Source organism: Danio rerio, chromosome 18 (assembly GCF_049306965.1).
Source record: "Danio rerio strain Tuebingen ecotype United States chromosome 18, GRCz12tu, whole genome shotgun sequence".
NCBI lineage: Eukaryota > Metazoa > Chordata > Actinopteri > Cypriniformes > Danionidae > Danio > Danio rerio.
The window spans coordinates 34,869,989-34,882,427 of NC_133193.1; the positions used below are offsets into that span (position 1 = coordinate 34,869,989).

The window sequence follows — 12,439 nt, forward strand, 5'->3', positions numbered from 1 at the left end:
TTATTTCTGTTTTTACTTACATTTTCGTTGTTGATCATAGTTTACTATCTCATTTTATGTCTCAACAATTGTAGATAATAATAAACGAATAATGAAAATTAATGAATAATGAAAATAGGCCTAGATATATTATTTATTTAAAGACATTGCCGACATTGAGCTTAAGTTGAATGCAGCTTCATCAAAAGTAAAAAAAAAGAAATAAATTGACCTATTTTAAGCAGATTATAATAAAAATATTTTTGCGCAGGACATAAATTAAGTCTAGCAGGTTTATTTTTTTAATAATTTAGTTTCAGTTCAGTTTTTTTTTTTTTTTTCAAAACGGCAATGTTCTCCTTTAAAGTAGCTATAACTGTTGTTTTGTTTTGTTTTTTTACTTAATGGCTCAGTATGTTTTGTATTTGAATTTCAATTTCAGTCACCTTGCATATGCGTGTGAAATATAATGCGAGCATAACCGCTGAAAAAGAAGAAAAAGCTGTCAGTTAGAGCTAATTCATCAAAATAAGCTATATTAAAATACAGCATGCATGTTAATACAGGCAGAATGTGAACAAACTCAAGGTACGGCTAATATGCGCTTGCTTTTTAATGCATTTAAAAAGATTTGCGGCCATTTTATAGGCTACAGGCTATGGTGTATAACAATGTTTTGTTTTGTTTTTGTATCAACACTCACTCCCAACTCGTCATATACTGACGCTTGGTCAGGAACCCTCGGCGTAGGTTATTGACGCACAGGGTACCCCTTTAGCGTCATATTTAGACGTGCAGGGATTCCCTATAGAATATGTACCTGAGCCTGAAGCCTGATTTATACTTCTGCGTCAGGTGACCGGCGTAACCCACGGCGCAGGCAACGCGCGTGGCTGTGCATTTATACTTCTGCGCGCTGTCTCTGCCGGTCTGCATTAACACTTCCGAAACGCTAGTTGGCAGTGAGGTGTAAATGTTCCTCTGTGTCAAGTTTCTTCGCTACTTTTTTGCATTTCCTGAACACTTCCGGGATGTACAAGTGGCTCAAACTCGCTCATTTTGAGGCAGGAACCGGCGGACGTACAACAACTTTAACTATGAGGTAAACACAAAACAAAACTTTCCATCCGGAGCTCCTTCACGGGATTCCACACTTGTAAACAATCGCTCGCGCGGCGTCGCGCCATTCGCGCGCCTCTCGGTCCCGCCCAGACTCGTCAGCGCTACCAAGCCGACCAATCACAGAGCTTATGCTACGCGTCGTTGCGACGTGTAGTTACATTTTTTGAGAGGTGCACGTCAGTGACGGCGATGGCCACGGCGAAGGGCTATGCGTCAGCGCCGTAGCATACGCCGGTGTTTGACGCAGAAGTATAAATCAGGCTTGAGGCGTCATAGGGAGACCCTGGAGGCTCGTATAATTACCAATAGATGTCAACGCAATTTTTAAAACCTGATTTACGCCTATTATCGCAGTTTTCTTATTTTAAAAATATGTAATTTTTATTTTGTTCATGAAAAGCGTCTGTAAACTGGGTCGAAACTACTGTATGAATAAACTTCGGTCCACGTGACATCCCTTCACGGTGAGTTTAACGCCGCTCTGCTATTGGTCAAACTGCATCAGCGCTGAGTTCTCAGATGAGTTCAACTGTCAACATTAAATAGTGTGTTAATGCTGCATAATGTATTTTATTGGAGATTAGTTGGTGTTTATAAATATGTTATCATTTACTTCAAATTTAATGAGTGAAATTATACTCGGTTGCCCAGTTTAGGGTAACTATGCCTAATAAAACTTTGATTCATTCATATTATTTATTATTTTTTTTACTTAAAAAAATATTACATTTCAAGTACTTAGTTTTAAAAATGTTTTTGGCTGATCTTTTTCATTTTAAATGATTTATTGATGTTCGGGTCATTGTATGTGGCGATCTATTTTTTACAGTCTATGGTCGCGATCCCAAGGTTCATTGCGATCCCAAGGTTCACTGCGGTTTTCCACAAGGTAAGTAAAAAGTAAACAAATAAAGACGATTTGTTGATAAAGCATGTACTGTAAACTAGCGACGTTATCTAATTACATCAAGTTCATTTATTAAAAAAAATACTTTTTCTTCACATATAACGTTGGTCATGCATAGCTTAGAACAATATATACATTTTAAGATGAGGAACAGTGTTACCAGATTGTTGTTTTCCACAATAGAATTCGTGCAAAATCTATATATAATATGCAATATACAACTCTAATAATACAAATGTATTCATAATTGTTTCAATATTAAAGCAAATCAAGTGTTTCCAAAGGTTTAAAGGCTACATTGTAAAAACAATTATTTTCCATGCCTTAAAACACACACACACACACACACACAAACACACACACACACACACACACACACACACATATATATATATATATATATATATATATATATATATATATATATATATATATAGTTTTATATATATATATATATATATATATATATATATATATATATATATATATATATATATATATATATATATATAAAACTTACAGGTGTAAATTATTAGGTGTTCATTGTTCAGATATGAATATTTTCTCTTTGCTTTTTTCAGGTTCTTTAGATTACTTTAAAAATCCAATTTAGTTTTCTAATAAGCAAAAAGTAAAGTCACTTTACCAATGTCTATACGTTAAATTGCACTTGTCTCTCTCTCTATCTCTGTTAACACCTTTGTATTTGTTTGATTAATTCTGGTGTCTTTCAGCCTGTTTCTGCCTATCACCATGAGTGATTCCTTGATACTCAGATTGATAATCAAGATCTCAATTATAACCTCAAGTCTTGATGACAGCTTGATGATCTCCAAGAAGCACCACCATGTAAAGAAGGCCAAGACCACTCTGGAATCAGTCAAGGGTTAGTGAAGTTTTTCATTGCATGTATTTTAAATATCTACATTGTTTAGGCATATATGATTGTATAAGATGAAATGCATGTATTCTTTCACTACTATTGTAATAACAGAAAGAGACGCATTAGTTTTGCTATTACTATTGTTTATGCAAAACATTATAAACTACAGTATAAGCTCACAAAATATTGTGGCCTAACTGTTTAAAACTATTTGTTCTGGGTGTTGATAGTGGCCAACCATTTTTTTCTTTTTCAGAAAGTAATTTGTTTTGTCTGAATTTATGACACCTTATAGGCCATCAACTGTCCACATTGGGGTTTAGGAAATTAGAAGTCTGCTTATGCTGCTTGTCTACTAGTCTTAGGATAAGTTATAAATGTAAGTTTTTTGTGGTTTTTATCTGGTACAGCTCATAGGAACTCCAATCTTCCCAACTGTGAGAGGGCCTTGCTCCAGTGGCTGTTGGTGTGTACTTTAATGTTTCCATTAGTCCCTGGATCTGTAGACCTAGGTGACAGTGGGCTAGAGTAAAATTTTGGTTTTATTTAAACTAAGCCATACTGATGGCCTTTTTTATCTCAGATTTGGTCATGCAAGTATTAATATATCCTAAAATATTTTTATAGTCTTTCCATTGGTGGAAAAGATGTTGGTATAATTATTTTTAATGGACTGCTAAGATCTCAGCAGACATTTTTCTGAGATATTCTTGAGTGGGAGTCTGTGCAATACAAGGTGGATAGTATTTGCAAGGAAGAGTCTTTCATCTGTCCTGCTTCCACACTAGATATACTGCCAATTTAAGTAGATGTTAACCATAAGCATAACCATTTCAAGAATGAACGAGGTACTTTAAACTGTATGTGTTGAAACTAAATTAACAAGAAAACAGCTCTTTGATGTTCACCTAGTAAAATTAGATTAGAAGATAGAAACTGTTATGCACTTGTTCTGTACTGTTTCATCCCTTTTTCAAACACTGGCATTTTTGAAGGTGTATTTACAGCTAAGGATTAAGGATTGGCAGGAAGATTTGTGGACTACATCAACTAATGACACTACCTCCAAAGAGTTGCAAAAAGCTGTCCAAAGTTTCAGCACCATCTTTAAGCCTATGATTTTAGTGTGTTTCATGCCTAAGCACATGAGTTTAAATCTGAGATAGATGAACTATATGATTATCTTAAACTGATCTACAGGTAAATGCCAAAACTTATTGGTTTACTTATTTGTTGTTGTTTTTTTTTTGTTGTTTTTTTTGTATATGTTAACCAGGTGAAATGGAGTGAGGCATACCAGGATATGTGTGGTTTTACTCTTGGGAAGGAGGTTGAACAGTTCAATATTTCTTCTATAGGATTGGAGTGACCAGACATGCTACTGTAACTCTCATGGTCATGTGCTGGAATTAGCAGATATTCAACAATTTGGCCATCTCGCTGACCTGTTGATTTCAGAAGGTAACTGCATCCAGTAGAATTTGTTTTAGATGTTCAGTAACCTATTTAAATAGTATTGTGATTTTTGATTGCTTATTATTGTAGACTGCAACAGCTCTGCAAAGCAAGTTGCAAAACACAATCCATGGAACTGGCAGTGACCGGAAACCAATTGGAAGACTTTGGTCTGTGATGTAGAGGAGAGGGCAGGTGAGGAAATTATTATTAATATTACATGTAGTCATGAAATATTGTAAGTGTTACTATTATTGTTATTATTTTTTTTTTCAGTAGCAGACGCAAAGACAACAAAAAACAGAAGTGATATGGATGTCTTCGTCATATGGCATGGTATGTACACTAGACTTCTGTCAGTGTTGATTCTTTAAAAGTTGACGTATAATCCTTGTAATACAACTTTCTTTTTATGAATATATTTCAGACTCTGTCGATCCAGCAACAAAGAGGAGGGTGTTCAACATCATCCTGCTAGTCAGGATTCTTCAGGAGAAGCAGCGGATTATTGTGGCAGAGATGGCCAACCACTATAAATAATAATATAAAAAGTACTGGTATGTATTTGTATTTTTTGGCACATAAAGCATAAGGTTACCCAGTCCAAAGGATACTAATATATTTTAATGTTGTTGTGTTCTTCTTTTAAGATTCGGCATGTGGCCTAAATGAAGAGGGGTTAAAAGGTCTGTTGATCATCCTTCTCAGAAAGCAGCAAAATAACTGAGAAATAAACAACAATACAATGGTGCAATCTAGAGACCTGCAAGGTACCTGCAAGTTTTGGCTGGAGCAGTGAACAGACATTTTTTTTAAATAAAGCTCCAGCTGATGAGTATGACATTGACTGTGGATTTTCTTTTACTGTAATCCAGAAGAGGATGACCTTAACCCTGAATCTAAAGCATGTAATAAAATCTGTAAAAAAATAAATTTTCATCATCTATAACCAAATTGTTGTCTCTTTTTTTTTAAATACATAGATATGTACAGTATGTATGCATGCCTCTAAAATCAATCAGTGTTGTAAATTAAGAGCATTATTGTATGCCTAACTGCTTACAACATATAACAATTTGAGGAACTCTATATTAAAATAAAATTATAACATTAAATGACATCAAGAGCTTTTAAAATATCAATTTTATGATACATTTTTATGATAAATTTAATTTTTGCATATACTTGGCCATAAAATGTATATTATTATGGTCAACTGCTCAGATACCTACAGCCAATATGTGGCTGAGTCAGGCAATCAGACTTCTACCACTGGAAAAATTAACCTATGATTTACATCAAAGATCTGATGTATTGATTTGGTCCTCATGGATTTTTCTAAAAAAATATAAAATAATAATTTCCTTTTATTTTTGTCTTTACTTTGAAACATTTGTATTCATTTGTTAGAATGTCTAACAAAAAACTGCTGTACTTGTTGTGAGATAACAGTGCCACTGTTGTTATGCTGAAAATTAATAATAATCTTTGTATAATGTTTTATTGAATGCAAGATAAAAAATAAAAAAAATAAATATTTTCCCAGAGATGGATTGCGACTGGAAGGGCATCTGGTGCATAAAAACATGCTGGAAAAGTTAGCGGTTCATAGCACTGTGGCGACCCCTGGTTAATAAAGGGACTAAGCCAAAAAGAAAATTAATGAATGAAAATAAAATTTGTATTTTTGGTAGACATAAAACTTCACAGTAACTTATAAGTACAGCACAGAACTATTTTACTTCAAGTTTAGATAATTTAAAGGTTTGCATTTTTATTTTATTGGTTATTGACTATGTATTTTAATCATTTGGAGGTTTGAACTATTCACAACATTTGAAAGGATATCTTTTCGTCATTGTTACCTCATTTCTCACTATTTTCATGATTCTTACAATGCAGCAAATCTTACAACCATTTGATCATAAAGAAAATAATTAACAAATTAACCCACATCCAGGACAAAGACATTATGTGGTCATTATTAAACACAAGTTCATCCATTGTCATCAAAACATACTGTTACACAAACAGTTGAAGATTTAGAAAGTAAAAATAGTCAGATAAAGAGTGGTTGTCAAACAAATACATCTTGAAAAAGGTTATATTTATAAACATTTACATATTTTAAAAGAGCTTTTGTCCATATTTCAAATAAAGTGAAAACAATTAAACATCACATGATGACCATTAATGAAACACACTTCCAGAATTCTGAACTCATAATATTTGTGATGAACATAGATTACTATTGCTAATAACTTGTGATTAAAGAGGATACTAATGTTTAGCTTATTTTCCAGCTTATTTTTTTTTACCACAACTGTACATGTGACAATACAATTTCTTGTCCATGTTGAAGATAATACATCTACATAGGTTAACTGCCCTTTTACTCAAAGGGGATGAGTAGAGCCCCGTAGAAAAGGAAAAAGTATTCACATTTCAAACGAGAAATGAGTGAGAGAATATCAGCAAGACTATTACCTATGCTATGTTCAATAAATAATATTGGATATAATAGTCTGATATATACTGATCAAGTCAATAAAAGCTGTTTTAAAAAAATACTCATTGTAAAATAACAAATTTATGCCTGGCTTTCATATATGTCATAAATATATGCACAATGACCTTATTCAGATAGTCTTTAGTTCATTAAAAATTGTATTTATTCCATTTTATTAAAAAAAAAGGCTTTAAACTACATTACCCACAATCCTTTGTCACTGTATAGGAGGGACGGGAAAGACATGGCGGTACAAAATGTAGTTCATTGAAAGGTGTAGTTAGGGTTAAGTTTAGGGTTACGATCTTGGTTAATCGGTAACTATTTGAAACACAGCGATAACTCATTGATAAAGGACACTGTTAGTAAAGTGGCAAAGTTAGCAAAACATAGTTAGCAACACGAAGGATCTTTTAATTTGGTTTTGAAGTTATAGTCCAATCACAACGTCGCAATCTACGTCACACTTTGTCTCTATTTGGTAATCTTCCGGCTGAAGGTAGATTATTATAACCTTATAATATAACTTAAATATCAAAATCTGTATTAATATTACTATTAATAATATTATTATACTGATGTGCAAAATGATCATAGTAAAACCAGATCATAGGCAGTATACAAAATTTGAAACGAATAATAAAATAAAAGTTTCATGTTTGAAAACATTTTCAGCATTTCCTGTAACTAAACCCTGCATCATGTAGATATACAAATATAAATATATGTCAAACTTAAATGACAAATATAGTGCCCATTAAATAGTAAAAATAGTAGTTCATTGTAAATGAGTATGCAAATAAACACAATACATTTTTAATGAAACATTTATAATTTATTTATAATGCCACAAAAAACAAAAATCACGCAAACATGCAAATATATATATTTTATAACAGTTTTTAATGCAATAACATATTACCATACATATATAAATGATTAAAAACTATTATAATTGAAGGAAATGTATATTTTTTATTATTATTATATTTATTTTGTGATATTTATTCATGTCATACATCTGTTATGTCAAGCTCAAGTAAAACTGCACTGCAAAAAAATATTTTCAAATGATGCCTTTGGAAATGCCATTATAATAAACAGCTTGCACAACAACAACAAGTCAAGTTCATCACAAATGCAAATTATGTTTATAATAACAACTTTTTGAACTTAAACATCAAAAGTATTTACTGAAGAATAGCAAAAACAATTTATACAAAACACTGAGAACCAAAGTGTGCTTGGTGAGTCCAGGTGTTTATGCTGACTAGACTGTCATATTGCAATCCGGTTAGCATGAGGAGACTTGTGCGTAAAGTGTCAGGAATTCCTGGAGGGCTCCCAGGTGTTATTCCAGGTCTTGCCACTGTAAAGTATTAGAAGTGCACAATATCATTACTGAACAAAGAATGATGGTTAGGTTTCATTTAGAAAGTCCAGGGATATTTATTTATATATGTAAAGTGTCATTAATAATAATAGGTTAAACATTTCTAGCATGTTTCCATGTATTCCAAGTAGATCTGTCAGTTCTACACTCAGATATCAGGATAGTGACTGCACTTCTCATTATGAAAACCCTTATCCTTCTCAAACATTTTTATCACCACTGATGTCCACTGCTGTAGTTTTCATTGAAGGGAATGCTGACACAAATTCCAGCATGTTTTTTTAAATAGCAGAATATGGGTATTATTGGGCCAAAACCTTAAAAAATATAAGATGCAAGATTTGAATCTTGATGAACATTGTTAATTTACTTCTTGCAATTTAACACACACATCTCATGTTTGACTCATCAATTATATGAAAACTACAACAGCATACTGTGCTCCACCCTAAAAATATTTCTAAATTATAACAAGCTTATTGCTTTAAATGGCTAAACATTTATTGTATGCCTGCATGATTCACTGCTATTACTGTAACCCATTACACTCTTAACCCAAACTAGTTGACTTTATTAGAAAACTGCATAGAAACCTGTTGCCTTAAACCCTTTATGTTTTTACACAACTAAACTAAAACAGCCCTCATCAACTAAAACATTGTTTTTACAATGTAGTGAAACTAAACAGCCCTCTTTAAATTAACTTAGAACCTTTACAATCTTCTTGGACTTACAGTAATATTTTAATTCAAGTACGGCTGTTAAGTTGTACCTTGTATAAAATGTAAGGGGTTTCTATACAATTTACTAGTAAAGTCAACTAGATTGGGTTAAAGGAATAGTTCACTATTTACTCTCCCTCAAGTGGTTGTAAACCTTTTTTAAAAACTTCCAAGTTACTTTGTGTTGAACATAAAATAGGTTTTTTGAAGAAAGCTGAAAAGCTGAAACCATTGACATATATAGTGGGAAAAAACAAATACTATGGAAGTTAATGTTTGCAGGTTTTCATCTTTCTTTAAAATATATATTTTAGTGTTTAACTGAAGAAAGCAACTCAGACATATTTGGAACAAGTGAAGTATGAGTCATTAATGACAGAATTTTCATTTTTGGATGAATCTCTTTAAGAGTATACTGAAAGAAATGTCCTACTCAATGTAGCTAACTTCAGCTGCATGTGTAGCCCCATGAGTACTTATCTAGAAATCTAAACAATGATCACATCAGTCCCATTTTAGGCCCTTTATATCATATTGACCACAGAATAGACTACTTAGTGTTGCAATAAAATATTTTTTTTTTATAAAACTATGACTTACCACACAATACAAGACAAACAGTGAATTTTCAGCTCTGCCTTTGCTGTACACAAGACGAGGTTCCAGCTTCAACACTGATCTTGAGTGGGGCAGTTGTGCAGCTCTGTGAGGTTGTGACTGTTCAGATGCAGTGCTGTGAAGAGTTCTTTGTTTAAAGAAAGTACATTCTTTTTAAAATCTGTACATATTAACAAAGAAAATACAATGATTTTAATTAATGATTAATTCTGAACAAAAACCTTACCCTTAGTCAAGATGAATTCATATGTCAAAAGTTTCTGCATCTGAAATGAATAAAAACAGATGTGACATTAGTTAAACCCACTTAACTACTAGATACATCAGTACTGCATTAAGCAGTTGTAAAGTAATGTAAGTGTAGTCCAAAATGATCCTTAATCTGTTTAAGATAATGATTTAAAAAAACGTTGCTTGTGTTAAAAACAATCCAGCCACCTGTAATACATATGATCAATGTTAAATTTCTGAGAAGGTGCAAGGTAATCCATGAGTTTTACCATTACCATCATGACTGACATAATATTTGACAATGAAGACAGCTTGTTGTGCCTCTTTACCACAATTTAGAGATGATAGATTCTTTCTTTTATTAAATAAATTGGTAAAGGCCAAATTATACTGGTAATAGTGTATGATATTCATTATGTGACATACATCAGCTTAAGTTACACTTGAGCTTTTGTTATGCTTCAAATACTTTTACTTGAAATGGGTAAATTTACTACTGAAATAAGGGCATAATCAATTACATGCCAAGCAGTTTTGCTTTTCTCAACAGACTTATACCATATTATAAAAAATAAATAATAAAAAATATATACAGTTTATATATATATATATATATATATATATATATATATATATATATATATATATGTGTGTGTGTGTGTGTGTGTGTGTGTGTGTGTGTGTGTGTGTGTGTGTGTGTGTGTGTGTGTGTGTGTGTGTGTGTGTTTTAAGGCATGGAAAATAATTGTTTTTACAATGTAGCCTTTAAACCTTTGGAAACACTTGATTTGCTTTAATATTGAAACAATTATGAATACATTTGTATTATTAGAGTTGTATATTGCATATTATATATAGATTTTGCACGAATTCTATTGTGGAAAACAACAATCTGGTAACACTGTTCCTCATCTTAAAATGTATATATTCTTCTAAGCTATGCATGACCAACGTTATATGTGAAGAAAAAGTATTTTTTTAATAAATGAACTTGATGTAATTAGATAACGTCGCTAGTTTACAGTACATGCTTTATCAACAAATCGTCTTTATTTGTTTACTTTTTACTTACCTTGTGGAAAACCGCAGTGAACCTTGGGATCGCAATGAACCTTGGGATCGCGACCATAGACTGTAAAAAATAGATCGCCACATACAATGACCCGAACATCAATAAATCATTTAAAATGAAAAAGATCAGCCAAAAACATTTTTAAAACTAAGTACTTGAAATGTAATATTTTTTAAGTAAAAAAAATAATAAATAATATGAATGAATCAAAGTTTTATTAGGCATAGTTACCCTAAACTGGGCAACCGAGTATAATTTCACTCATTAAATTTGAAGTAAATGATAACATATTTATAAACACCAACTAATCTCCAATAAAATACATTATGCAGCATTAACACACTATTTAATGTTGACAGTTGAACTCATCTGAGAACTCAGCGCTGATGCAGTTTGACCAATAGCAGAGCGGCGTTAAACTCACCGTGAAGGGATGTCACGTGGACCGAAGTTTATTCATACAGTAGTTTCGACCCAGTTTACAGACGCTTTTCATGAACAAAATAAAAATGACATATTTTTAAAATAAGAAAACTGCGATAATAGGCGTAAATCAGGTTTTAAAAATTGCGTTGACATCTATTGGTAATTATACGAGCCTCCAGCGTCTCCCTATGACGCCTCAGGCTCAGGTACATATTCTATAGGGAATCCCTGCACGTCTAAATATGACGCTAAAGGGGTACCCTGTGCGTCAATAACCTACGCCGAGGGTTCCTGACCAAGCGTCAGTATATGACGAGTTGGGAGTGAGAACGTGTTGTTTGTATGGTAAAGGACAATGCACATTGATTTGAAACTTTTAATTGCATTTTTATGTCCTGTAAATAATAAAAGTTGAATCAGATTAATAAAATCGAATCTGAATACCTGCAAACGGGGCCACAGTTACTTTTTTTTTTCACTGACTGGCATGACTGGCAAACGCGTCAGAAAAAAAACTGCTGAATCTCTGCAAATATTTGGTTAACTTATAAAACAAATGTATGGTTTAGTGATGTTAGTAATGCATAGAAAAATGCAAAGCAGAATTATTAAAGTTATTATTTCATTGATCTGAACATAACCATTTATAATATAATTACTAACCCGTCGTCTAAAATATTAAAATAATAAAATATTCTATTATTTTATTCGTGGCTAGAGCTTGATTAAATTGATTAACAAGCCATGTGCTTTTGTTTGTTTGTTCTCGGTACTGGGTATACGCAAAACATTTTCTAAAATGTCAAGCAGTATTTGTCTATAGCTTTAATTAATTCAAAATATTAAAAATAACAATAATAAAATTATAAAAATACAAAGCTAAATAGAGCAGCATTTTGCTAATTATAATAGTCCTTTATATTTATATACATGTGTTTGCATATTCGTTATTTCACTTGATGCATTCGTTATTTAATGTTTGAATACTGAAATAAAAAGCCATCGTTTAAAAGGTTATTTCACCATCAAAATGTAGCCTGTTATATGTGTCATTAACGTTTTATATAAAACTGCTGTGCAGTGTAAATGGGACCTTAATACAGTTTAAAGCGAAGTTGTCTG

General features: G+C 32.2%; 2 long non-coding RNA genes across 5 annotated transcripts; one reads left to right on the forward strand and one right to left on the reverse strand.

Annotated features, from left to right (window-relative positions):
• The first annotated feature begins 807 nt into the window (after positions 1-807).
• si:dkey-188k17.2 lies at positions 808-5,293 on the forward strand. 3 transcript variants are annotated; one of them, XR_002456057.3, is made up of 8 exons: positions 808-1,565; positions 1,931-1,990; positions 2,743-2,894; positions 4,168-4,352; positions 4,437-4,541; positions 4,623-4,682; positions 4,774-4,903; positions 4,997-5,293. It is a non-coding gene; the product is annotated as a si:dkey-188k17.2 (long non-coding RNA). The 3 variants fall into 3 exon arrangements; XR_012393945.1 differs by having other exon boundaries at positions 1,502-1,565; positions 4,250-4,352; positions 4,626-4,682; XR_011007298.2 differs by lacking the exon at positions 808-1,565 and having other exon boundaries at positions 1,948-1,990; positions 4,626-4,682.
• A 2,519-nt stretch (positions 5,294-7,812) lies between these two features.
• Positions 7,813-10,940, reverse strand: si:dkey-188k17.3. Of its 2 annotated transcripts, XR_002456058.3 has the most exons (4): positions 10,892-10,940; positions 9,815-9,854; positions 9,571-9,715; positions 7,853-8,224 (listed from the first exon to the last, which is right to left on the reverse strand). It is a non-coding gene; the product is annotated as a si:dkey-188k17.3 (long non-coding RNA). The 2 variants fall into 2 exon arrangements; XR_012393944.1 differs by lacking the exon at positions 10,892-10,940 and having other exon boundaries at positions 7,813-8,224; positions 9,815-9,856.
• Positions 10,941-12,439: the final 1,499 nt, after the last annotated feature.